The following is a 12,633-nucleotide window of genomic DNA, read 5'->3' on the forward strand; positions in this document are numbered from 1 at the left end:
TGACACCATGAAACATTTAAATATCAAAATTATTGGGATCCCTGAGGTGGTGGTGAAAGAGAGAGGACTAGAAGATATATTTGAGGAAAACGTAGCTGAAAAATCCCTAATATGGGGAATGAAAAAAAAAATTTGTGTCTTAGAGGCAGAGAGGACCCCTCCTAAGATCAAGGAAAAAAGGCCAACATCCCGGCATGTAATAGTAAAACTTGCAAATCTTAGAACCAAGGAAACCATTTTAAGGGCTGTTAGGGGGGAAGAGATTCCTTACATACAGAGGGAGGAACATCAGAATAACGTCAGACTTATCCAGAGACCTGGCAAGCAAGAAAGGCCTGGCAAGACATATTCAGGGTACTAAATGAGAAGAACATGAAGCCAAGAATACTTTTTCCAGCAAGGCTATCATTTAGAATGGATGGAGAGATGCAGAGCTTCCAAGGCTGGCAGAAACTGAAAGAATATGTGACCACTAAGCTGGCCCTGGAAGAAATATTAAAGGGGGTTCTATAAAAGGAAAAACACCCAAGAGTGATATACAACAGAAATTTGCAGAGACAATCTATAGAAAGAATGAATTCACAGGCAACATGATGACAATTAATTGATATCTTTCAATAATCACTCTCAATGTGAATGGCCTAAATGCTCCCATAAAACGGCACAGGGTTCCAGATTGGATAAAAAACAGGACACATCCATATGCTGTCTACAAGAGACTCATTTTGAACCTAAAGGTACAGCTAGACTGAAAGTGAAGGGATGGAGATCCATCTTCCATGCCAACAGACCTCAAAAGAAATCTGGGGTAACAATTCTCATATCAGACAAATTAGATTTTAAGCTAAAGTCTGTAGTTAGAGACACAGAAGGACACTATATCATTATTAAAGGGGTTATCCAACAAGAAGATCTAAGAACTGTAAATATCTATGCCCTCAACATGGGAGCAGCCATCTACATAAGCCAGCTGTTAACAAAATAAAGACTCATATTGATAATAATATGTTAATTGTAGGAGACCTCAATACTCCACTCTCAGCAATAGACAGATCATCTAAGGAGAAAATCAACAAAGAAACAAGAGCTTTGTATGACACACTGGAGCAGATGGACCTCGTAGATATATACAGAACATTCCACCCTAAAACAACAGAGTACTCATTCCTCTGGAGTGCACATGGAACTTTCTCCAGAATAGACCACATATTGGGTCACAAATCAGGTCTCAACCGATACCAAAAGATTGAGATTATTCCCTGCATATTCTCAGACCATAATGCTTTAAAACAGGAACTTAGTCACAGGAAAAACTTTGGCAGAAATTCAAACACTTGGAAGCTAAAGACCACTCTGCTCAAGAATGTTTGGGTCAACCAGGAAATCAAAGAAGAACTTAAAAAATTCATGGAAGTCAATGAGAACAAAAACACGTCGGTCCAAAACCTATGGGATACTGCAAAGACGGTCCTAAGGGGGAAATACATAGCCATCCAAGGCTCACTCAAAAAAATAGAAAAATCCCGAATTCACCAACTAACTCTACACCTTAAAGAACTAGAGAAAAAGCAACAAACAATGCCTAAGCCATGCATTAGAAGAGAAATAATTAAGACTAGAGCAGAGATCAATGAATTAGAATCCAGAAACACAGCAGATCAGATCAACGAAACTAGAAGCTGGTTCTCTAAAAGAATTAATAAGATCGGGGCACCTGGGTGGCTCAGTCATTAAGCATCTGCCTTCAGCTCAGGTCATGATCCAGGGTCCTGGGGTAGAGCCCTGCATTGGGCTCCCTGCTCCACGGGAAGCCTGCCTCTCCCTCTCCCATTCCCCCTGCTTGTGTTCCCTCTCTCGTTGTATCTCTCTCTGTCAAATAAATAAAATCATTAAAAAAAAGAATTAATAAGATCGATAAACCACTGGCCAGACTTATCCAAAAGAAAAGAGAAAGGACCCAAATTAATAAAATTATGAATGAAAGGAGTGATATCACAACTAATGCCAAGGAAATTGAAACAACTATTAGATATTATTATCAATAACTATATGCCAATAAATTAAGCAACCTGGAAGACATGGATGCCTTCCTGGAAACCTATAAACTCCCAAGACTGAAACAGGAAGAAATTGACAATCTGAATAGACCAATAACTAGATAGAAGCAGTGATCGAAAACCTCCCAAAAAACAAGTGTCCAGGGCCTGATGGATTCTCTGGGGAATTCTACCAAACATTAAAAGAAGAAATAATACTTATTCTCCTGAAGCTGTTTCCAAAAGTAGAAACAGAAGAAAAGCTTTCAGACTTATTCTATGAGGCCAGCATTACCTTAATCCCCAAACCAGGCAGACTCCATCAAAAAGGAGAATTTCAGACTGATATCCCTGATGAATATGGATTCAAAAATTCCCAATAAAATCCTAGTTAATAGGATCCAATAATACACTAAAAGGATCATCCACCACAACCAAGTGGGATTTATCCCTGGGATTCAAGGGTGGTTCAATATTCACAAATCAATGTGATAGAACACATTAATAAGAGGAGAGAGAAGAACCATATGGTCCTCTCAATTGATGCAGAAAAAACATTTGACAAATTCCAGCATCCTTTCCTGATTAAAACTCTTCAGAGTATAGGGATAGAGGGAACACTCCTCAATTTCATAAACTCCATCTATGAAAAACCCACAGCAAATATCATCCTCAATGGGGAAAAGATGAGAGATTTTCCCTTAAGACCAGAAATGCATCAATGATGTCCACTCTCGCCACTATTGTTCAATAGAGTACTAGAAGTCCTGGCAACAGCAATCAGGCAACAAAAAGAAATAAAATGTATTCAAATTGGCAAAGAAGAAGTCAAATTCTCTCTTCACAGACAAAATGATACTTTACGTGGAAAATCCAAAAGACTCCACCCCCAAATTACTAGAACTCATACAGCAATTCAGTAATGTGGCAAGATGCAAAATTTATGCACAGAAATCAGTTGCTTTCTTATAAACTGACAATGCAACTGTAGAAAGAGAAATTAGGGGAACATTTCCATTTACAATAGCACCAAAAACCATAAGATACCTCAAAATAAACCTAACCAAAGAGGTAAAGGATCTATACTCTAGGATCTACAAAACACTCATGAAAGAAATTGAAAGACACAAAAAGATGGAAAAACATTCCATGCTCATGGATCGGAAGAATAAACATTGTTAAAATGTCTATGCTGGCTCGGGCCGTGCTCTCTGGTTGCTGCCGCCACCCCCACCCTTGCCTCTGGTGCACATTAAAGATCCAAAACCATGACTGACTCCAAGTACTTTGCAACCAATAAAAAAGGAGAAATCTTTGAATTAAAGGCTGAACTCAACAATGAAAAGAAAGAAAAGAGGAAGGAGACTGTGAAGAAAGTGATTGCTGCCATGACTGTGGGGAAGGACGTTAGTTCTCTCTTTCCAGATGTAGTGAACTGTATGCAAACTGACAACCTGGAATTAAAGAAGCTTGTTTATCTCTATTTGATGAACTACGCCAAGAGTCAGCCAGACATGGCCATCATGGCTGTCAACAGCTTTGTGAAGGACTGTGAAGGTCCCAATCCTCTAATTCGGGCCTTAGCAGTCAGGACCATGGGGTGTATCCGGGTGGACAAGATTACAGAATATCTCTGTGAGCCTCTCCACAAGTGCTTGAAGGATGAAGATCCCTATGTTCGGAAAACAGCAGCAGTCTGTGTGGCAAAACTCCATGATATCAATGCCCAAATGGTAGAAGATCAGGGATTTCTGGATTCTCTGCGGGATCTCATAGCAGATTCAAATCCAATGGTAGTGGCTAATGCTGTAGCAGCATTATCTGAAATCAGTGAATCTCACCCAAACAGCAACCTACTTGATCTGAACCCACAGAACATTAATAAGCTGCTGACAGCCCTGAATGAGTGCACTGAATGGGGCCAGATTTTCATCTTGGACTGCCTGTCTAATTACAACCCTAAAGATGACCGGGAGGCTCAGAGCATCTGTGAGCGTGTGACTCCCCGGCTATCTCATGCCAACTCAGCAGTGGTGCTTTCAGCGGTAAAAGTCCTAATGAAGTTTCTGGAGTTGTTACCCAAGGACTCCGACTACTACAATATGCTGCTGAAGAAGTTGGCCCCTCCACTTGTCACTTTGCTGTCTGGGGAGCCAGAGGTGCAGTATGTCGCCCTGAGGAATATCAATCTAACTGTCCAGAAAAGGCCTGAAATCTTGAAGCAGGAAATCAAAGTCTTCTTTGTGAAGTACAATGATCCTATCTATGTTAAACTAGAGAAACTGGACATCATGATTCGTTTAGCATCCCAAGCCAACATTGCTCAGGTTCTGGTGGAATTAAAGGAATATGCCACAGAGGTGGATGTTGACTTTGTTCGCAAGGCTGTGTGGGCCATCGGACGGTGTGCCATCAAAGTGGAGCAATCTGCTGAGCGCTGTGTAAGCACATTGCTTGATCTCATCCAGACCAAAGTAAATTATGTGGTCCAAGAGGCAATTGTCGTCATCAGGGACATCTTTCGCAAATACCCCAACAAGTATGAAAGTATCATTGCCACTCTGTGTGAGAACTTAGACTCACTGGATGAACCAGACGCTCGAGCAGCTATGATTTGGATTGTGGGAGAATATGCTGAGAGACTTGACAATGCAGATGAGTTACTAGAGAGCTTCCTGGAGGGTTTTCATGATGAAAGCACCCAGATGCAGCTCACTTTGCTTACTGCCATCGTGAAGCTGTTTCTTAAGAAACCATCAGAAACACGGAGCTGGTACAGCAAGTCTTGAGTTTGGCAACACAGGATTCTGATAATCCTGACCTTCGAGACCGAGGCTATATTTATTGGCGCCTTCTCTCAACGGACCCTGTCACAGCCAAAGAAGTAGTCTTGTCTGAGAAGCCACTGATCTATGAGGAGACAGATCTTATTGAGCCAACTCTGCTGGATGAGCTAATCTGCCACGTTGGAACTTTGGCTTCGGTGTACCATAAGCCTCCCAATGCTTTTGTGGAAGGAAGTCATGGAATCCATCACAAACACTTGCCAATACATCATGGGAGCACTGATGCAGGTGACAGACCTGTTGGCACCACCACAGCCACGACCCTGGAACAGCCTCAGGTTATCACCTCCCAAGGTGACCTTCTAGGAGACCTCTTAAACCTTGACCTCGGTCCCCCAGTCAATGTGCCACAGGTGTCCTCCATGCAGATGGGAGCAGTGGATCTCTTGGGAGGAGGACTAGATAGTCTGCTTGGCAGTGACCTTGGCGGGGGCATTGGAGGAAGTCCGGCAGTGGGAAAATCCTTCATCCCCTCATCAATGCCTGCAACCTTTGCTCCTTCACCTACTCCTGCTGTGGTCAGCAGTGGTCTGAATGACCTGTTTGAACTCTCCACGGGAATAGGCATGGCACCTGGTGGATATGTGGCTCCTAAGGCTGTCTGGCTGCCTGCAGTAAAAGCTAAAGGCTTGGAGATTTCTGGAACATTTACTCACCGCCAGGGGCACATCTATATGGAAATGAACTTCACCAACAAAGCTCTGCAGCACATGACAGACTTTGCAATCCAGTTTAACAAGAATAGCTTTGGTGTCATCCCCAGCACTCCTCTGGCCATCCGTACACCGCTCATGCCAAACCAGAGCATTGATGTCTCCCTGCCTCTCAACACCTTGGGCCCAGTCATGAAGAAGGAACCTCTGAATAACCTGCAGGTGGCTGTGAAAAACAATATTGATGCCTTTTACTTCAGCTGCCTCATCCCACTCAATGTGGTTTTTGTGGAAGATGGCAAAATGGAGCGCCAGGTCTTCCTTGCCACATGGAAGGATATTCCCAATGAAAATGAACTTCAGTTTCAGATTAAGGAATGTCATTTAAATGCTGACACTGTTTCCAGCAAATTGCAAAACAACAATGTTTATACTATTGCCAAGAGGAATGTGGAAGGGCAGGACATGCTGTACCAATCCCTGAAGCTCACTAATGGTATTTGGATTTTGACTGAGCTACGTATCCAGCCAGGAAACCCAAATTATATGCTGTTGCTGAAATGTAGAGCTCCCAAAGTCTCTCAGTACATCTATCAGGTCTACGACAGCATTTTGAAAAACTAATAGACTGGTCCGGGGCCCTCCGGCCACCCTGTGATTGGTGCAAGCCAAGAACTCTTAACTGGAAGAAATCGTATTGCCGTGTAGAATCTGAACCCAAACACACTGAGGCCACCCACCAAGGTAGTGACTAGTCTAACCTGTGCTAACATTAGGGCACAACCTGTTGGATAATTTTAGCTTCCTGTGAAAATTTGTAACCACTGCTTCGATCACACCCCACCTCTTGCCACCTGCCTCTGCGATCTGTCCTTACTTGTGAGCTTCTCCATAGTGTAGTTTGATATTTTGTAATTGAGAGCTCATTTCAAAAGCAGAAAAAGACAAAAAATATTAAAGCAAGGAAAAGTGAAAAAAAAAATGTCTATGCTGCCCAGAGTAATCTATATCTTCAACGTCATCCCAGTCAAAATTCCAATGGATTTTTCAAAGTGATGGAATAAACAATCCTAAAATTTGTATGGAATCAGAAAAGACCCCAAATTGCCAAGGAAATGTTGAAAAAGAAAAACAAAGCTGAGGGCATCATGTTGCCTGATTTCAAGTTATATTACAAAGCAGTGATCACCAAAACAGCATGGTACTGGCACAACAACAGACATACAGACCAATAGAACAGAATGGAAAGCCCAGATATGGGCCCTCAACTCTATGGTCAAATAATCTTTGACAAAGCAGGGGAAAATATGCAATGGAAAAAAGACAGTCTCTTCAATAAATGGTGCTGGGAAAATTGGACAGCCACATGCAGAAGAATGAAATTCGACCATTCTCTAACACCATACATAAAGATAAACTCTAAATGGATGAAAGACCTCAATGTGAGACAGGACTCCATCAAAATCCTAGAGGAGAACATAGGCAGTAACCTCTTTGACATCGCCCACAGCAACTTCTTTCAAGATACATCTCCAAAGCTAGTGAAACAAAAGCAAAAATGAATTTTGGGGACTTCATCAAGATAAACAGCTTCTGCACAGTGAAGGAAACAGTCAAGAAAACAAAGAGGCAACCCACAGAAGGGGAGAAGATATTTGCAAATGACACTACAGAGAAAGCACTGATTTCCAGGATCTATAAAGAACTTCTCAAACTCAACACCCAAAAAACAAATAATCAAGTCAAAACATGGGCAGAAGTCATAAACAGACACTTCTCAAAAGAAGACATACAAATGGTTAATAGACACATGAAAAAATGTTCATCATCATTAGCCATCAGGGAAATTCAAATCAAAACCACACTGAGATACCACCTTATACCAGTTAGAATGGCAAAAATGGACAGGGAAAGAAACAACAAATGTTGGAGAGGTTGGGGAGAAAGGGGAACCCTCTTACACTGTTGTTGGGAATGCAAGTTGGTACAGCCACTTTGGAAAACAGTGTGGAGGTGTCTCAAAAAATTAAAAATATAGCTACCCTATGACCCAGCAATTGCACTACTGGGTATTTTCCCTAAGGACACAGATGTAGTGAAAAGAAGGGCCATATGCACCACAATGTTCATAGCATCAGTGTTTGCAATAACCAAACTGTGGAAAGAGCTGAGATGGCTTTCAACAGATGAATGGATAAAGAAGATGTGGTCCATATATACAATGGAATATTACTCAGCCATCAGAAGGGATGAATACCCAACTTTTACATCAGCATGGATGGGGCTAGAGAAGATTATGCTAAGTGAAGTAAGTCAAGCAGAGAACATCAATTATCATATGTTTTCACTTATTTGTGGAACATAAGGAATAGAATGGAGGACATTATGAGAAGAAAGGGAAAAATGAAGGGGGGATAGGAGGGGGAGACTAACCATGAGAGCCATGAGAGACTATGGACCCTGAGAAACAAACTGAGGGTTGTAGAGGGGATGGGGTGGGGGGATGGGTTAGCCCAGTGATGGGTATTAACGAGAGCATATATTGCATGGAGTACTGGGTGGTATACGAAAACAGTGAATCATGGATCACTACATCAAAAACAAATAATGTATTGTATGGTGACTATCATAACAAAATAAAATAAAATAAAATAAGCTTCCCAAAAAACAAGTGTATAGGGCCAGATGTATTCCCATGGGAATTCTACCAACATTTAAAGAAGAAATCATATGTCTTTTACTCAAGTGGTTTCAAAAAATAGAAATGGAAAGAATACTTCCAAACTCTTTCTATGGGGCTGAGGCTAGCATTGACCTGATCCCAAGCCAGACAAAGACCCGGTTAAAAAGAATTACAGATCAATATCCCTGATGAACATGGATGCCAAAATACTCACCAAGACCCTAGCCAATAGGATCCAGCAGTACATTCAAAGGTTTATTAACCACGACCAAGTGGTATTAATTACTGTGATGCAAGTTTGTTTCAACATTTGCAAATCAAACAAGGTGATACATCACATTAATAAAAGAAAAGAACCATATGATCCTCTCAATGGATGCAGAGAAAGCATTAGAAAAAAAAAAAAAGCATCCTTTCTTGATTAAAACTCTTCAAAATATAGGGATGGAGGAAATACCTCAACATCATAAAACCCATCCATAAAACCCCATAGTGAATATTATTCTCAATGGGGTAAAACTGAGACTTTTTTTTCCCCTAAGGTCAGGAACATGACACGATGCCGACTTTCACCACTGTTGTTCAACAAAATATTAGAAGTCTTAGCCACAGCAGTCAGACAACAACAAAAAATAAAAGACATTCAAATTGGCAAAGAAGTCAAACTATCACTCTTCACAGATGACGTGATATTTTATATGGAAAACCCAAAAGACTCCACCCTAAAATTGCTAGAACTCATACAGCAATTCAGCACCCTGGCAGGATACAAAATCAATGCATAGACATCAGTTGCACTTCTATACACTAACAATGTGTCTGAAGAAAGAGAAATTAAGAAGTTGATCCCATTTGCAATTGCACCAAAAAACATAAGATAGCTAGGAATAAACCTAACCAAAGATGTAAAAGATCTGTACTCTCGAAACTACAGAACACTTATGAAAGAAACTGAGGAAGACACAAAGAGATTGAAAAACATTCCACTCTCTTGGATTGGAAGAATAACTACTGTTAAAATGTCTGTACTACCCAGAGCAATCTACACATTCAATGTAATCCCTATCAAAATGCCATCGATATTTTTCATAGAGCTGGAAGAAGCAATCCTAAACTTTGTATAGAACCAGAAAAGACCCTGAATAGCCAGGGGAATGTGGCTATCACAATGCCTGACATTAAGCTATATTACAAAGCTGTGATCAAGACAGCATGGTACTGACACAAAGCAGACACATAGATCAATGAACAGAAGAAAGAGTCCAGAAATGGACCCTCAAATCTATGGTCAACTAATCTTCCACAAAGCAGGAAAGAATATCCAATATAAAAAACAAAACAAAATAAAACAAAACGGTCTCTTCAATAGATGGTGTTGAGAAAATTGGACAGCCACATGCAGAAGAATGAAACTAGACCATTCTCTTTCATCATACAGAAAGATAAACTCAAAATGGATGAAAGACCTAAAGGTGAGACAAGAATCTATCAAAATTCTAGAGGAGAACAGAGGCAGCAACCTCTGCTACCTTGGCCACAGCAACTTCTTCCAAGACACGCCACTAAAGGCAAGGGAAACAAAAGCTGAAAATGAACTATTGGGACTTAATCAAGATAAAAAATTCTGCACAGCAAAGGAAACAGTCAACAAAACTAAAAGGCAACTTTTGGAAAAGGAGATGATATTTGCAAATGACATATCAGTTAAAGGCCTGTATCCAAGATGTATAAAGAACTTCTCAAACTCAACAGCCAAAAAACAAGTAATTAAGTCAAAAAATCGGCAGAAGACATGAACAGACATATCTCCAAGAAGACATACAAATGGCTAACAGACACATGAAAAAATGCTCAACATCATTTGTCATCAGGGAAATATAAATAAAAACCACAATGAGATACCATCTTAGACCAGTTAGATTGGTTAAAAGTAACAAGACAGGAAATAACAAATGTTGGCAAGGATGTGAAGAAAGGACACTTACAGTGTTGGTAGGAATGGAAGCTGGTACAGCCACTTTTGAAAACAGTATCGAGGTTCTTCAGGAAGTCAAAAATAGAGCTACCCTTAATGACACAGCAATTGCACTACCGGGTATTACCACAAAGACACAGATGTAGTGAAATGAAGGGGCACCTGAATCCCAATGTTCAGAGCAGCAATGTCCACAATAGCCAAACTGTGGAAGGAGCTGAGACGTCTTTTGACAAATGAATGAATAAAGAAAATGTGGTTTATATATACAATGGTATATTACTCTGCCTTTGGAAACAATGAATTCTTACCATTCACATCAACATGGATGGAACTGGAGGGTATTATGCTAAGTGAAATAAGTCAATCAGATGAAGACAATTATCATACGGTTTCAATCCTATGTGGAATATAAGAAATAGTGCAGAGGATCATAGGGGAAGGGAGGAAAAACTGAATGGGAAGAAATCAGAGAGGGAGACAAACCATGAGAGACTCTTGATTCTGGGAAACAAACTGAGGGTTGCAGAAGAGGCAGTGTGTGGGAGGATGGTATAACTGGGTCATGGGCATTAAAGAGGTTACAAGATGTGATGAGTACTGGGTGTTATACGCAACTGATGAATTATTGAAAACTACTTGTGAAACTAGTGATGTCCTATATGTTGGCTAATTGAATTTAAATAAAAAATAAGGACTGCAACCTGAATAAAAAAGTTGGTTTAGAGAGAATATATCTCAACATAATAAGGGACGTATATGACAAACCCACAGCAAACATCATATTTAATAGGGAAAAATTGAGAATGTTCCCCTTAAGGTCAGGAACAAGACAAGGATGTCACTCTGACTAATTTTATTCAACATACTACTGAAAGTTCTAACCACAGCAATTAGATAACAAAGAGAAATAAAAGGCGTCCAAATTTGTAAGAAGGAATTAAAATTTTCACTCTTTACAGATGTATGAAGCTGTATGTTTACAGAAAACCCCAGGGCGCCTGGGGGCTCAGTTGGTTAAGCGACTGCCTCGGCTGTTAGGATCCCAGGGTCCTGGGATCAAGCCCTGCATCAGGCTCCCTGCTTGGCTGGAAGCCTGCTTCTCCCTCTCCCACTCCCTCTGCTTGTGTTCCTTCTCCTGCTGTCTCTCTCTCTCTGTGTCAATTAAATAAATTAATTAAATCTTCAGAAAAAAGAAAACCCCAAATACTCCACCAAAAAAATAGTAGAACTGTTAAATTAATCCAGTAATATTGCAGGATACAAAACAAATGTGCAGAAATCTGTTGCATTTCTAAACACTAATATTAAAGCAGCAGAGGCATTAAGAAGACAATTCCATTTACAAAGTATCACAAATAATAAGACACTTAGGAATAAAACTAAAGAAAGGGATGAAAGACCTCTACTCTGAAAACTATATAACACTGATGAAAGAAATTAAGGACCACACATGGAAAGGGAAAGACATTTCATGCTTATAGACTGGAAGAACAAATGTTGGTAAAATGTCTACACTATACAAAACAATCTACAGATTTAGTGCAATTCCTATCAAAATACCAACGGCATTTATCAGAAAACTAGAAAAAAACTTCCTAAAATTTATATGGAGCCACAAAGACTCCAAATTGCCAAAGCAATTTTGAAAAAGGGAAAAAAAGTGGGAGGAATCACAATTCCAGATTTCAAGTTATATGACAAAGGTGTAGCAATCAAAATAGTATGGCACTGGCACAACGGCAGAAACATAGATCAATGGAGCAGGATAAAAAGCTCAGAATTAAACTCACAATTATATGGTCAATTAATCTTTGACAAAGCAGGAAAGAATATCAAATTGGAAAAATACAGTCTCTTCAACAAATGGTTTTGGGAAAACTGGACAGCTACATGCAAAAGAGTGAAACTGGACCAGTTTTTTTTCCCACTGTATATAAAAATTAAATTCCAAATGGATTAAAGACCTAAATGTGAGACAGGAAGCCATAAAAAACCTAAAAGAGCACAGGCAGTAATTTCTCTGACATTAGGTAAAGCAACATTTTTCTACATATGTCTGCTGAGGCAAGGAGAAAATGTAGCACTAAACTACTGGGAATTCTTGAAAATAAAAAGCTTCTGCACAGCAAAGGAAACAATCAACAAAAGTAAAGGCAACCTATGAAATGGGAGAATATATTTGTGAATGATGTATCTGATAAAGGGTTAGTATCCAAAATATATAAAGAACTTCTAAAACTCAACACCCCAAAAATGAATAATCTAATTAAAAATAGAGAAGACATGCATAGATATTTTTCCAAAGAAGACATACAGATGGCTACAGACACACGAGAAGATGCTCAACATCACTCATCATCAGGGAAATACAAATCAAAACTACAATGAGATATCACCTCACACCTGTCAAATGGCTAAAATTAACAACACAGGAAAC

The 12,633-nt window shown here is 39.9% G+C and overlaps 1 pseudogene across 1 annotated transcript; it reads left to right on the forward strand.

Annotated features, from left to right (window-relative positions):
* Nucleotides 1-3,304: 3,304 nt before the first annotated feature.
* On the forward strand, nt 3,305-6,159 carry LOC110571697 (annotated as a pseudogene). The gene has a single exon (XR_002479807.1). The product of XR_002479807.1 is annotated as an AP-1 complex subunit beta-1-like (transcript).
* The last annotated feature ends 6,474 nt before the right edge of the window (nt 6,160-12,633 follow it).

The sequence above is a fragment of the Neomonachus schauinslandi genome, chromosome X (genome assembly GCF_002201575.2).
Source record: "Neomonachus schauinslandi chromosome X, ASM220157v2, whole genome shotgun sequence".
NCBI classification, from domain to species: Eukaryota; Metazoa; Chordata; class Mammalia; order Carnivora; family Phocidae; genus Neomonachus; species Neomonachus schauinslandi.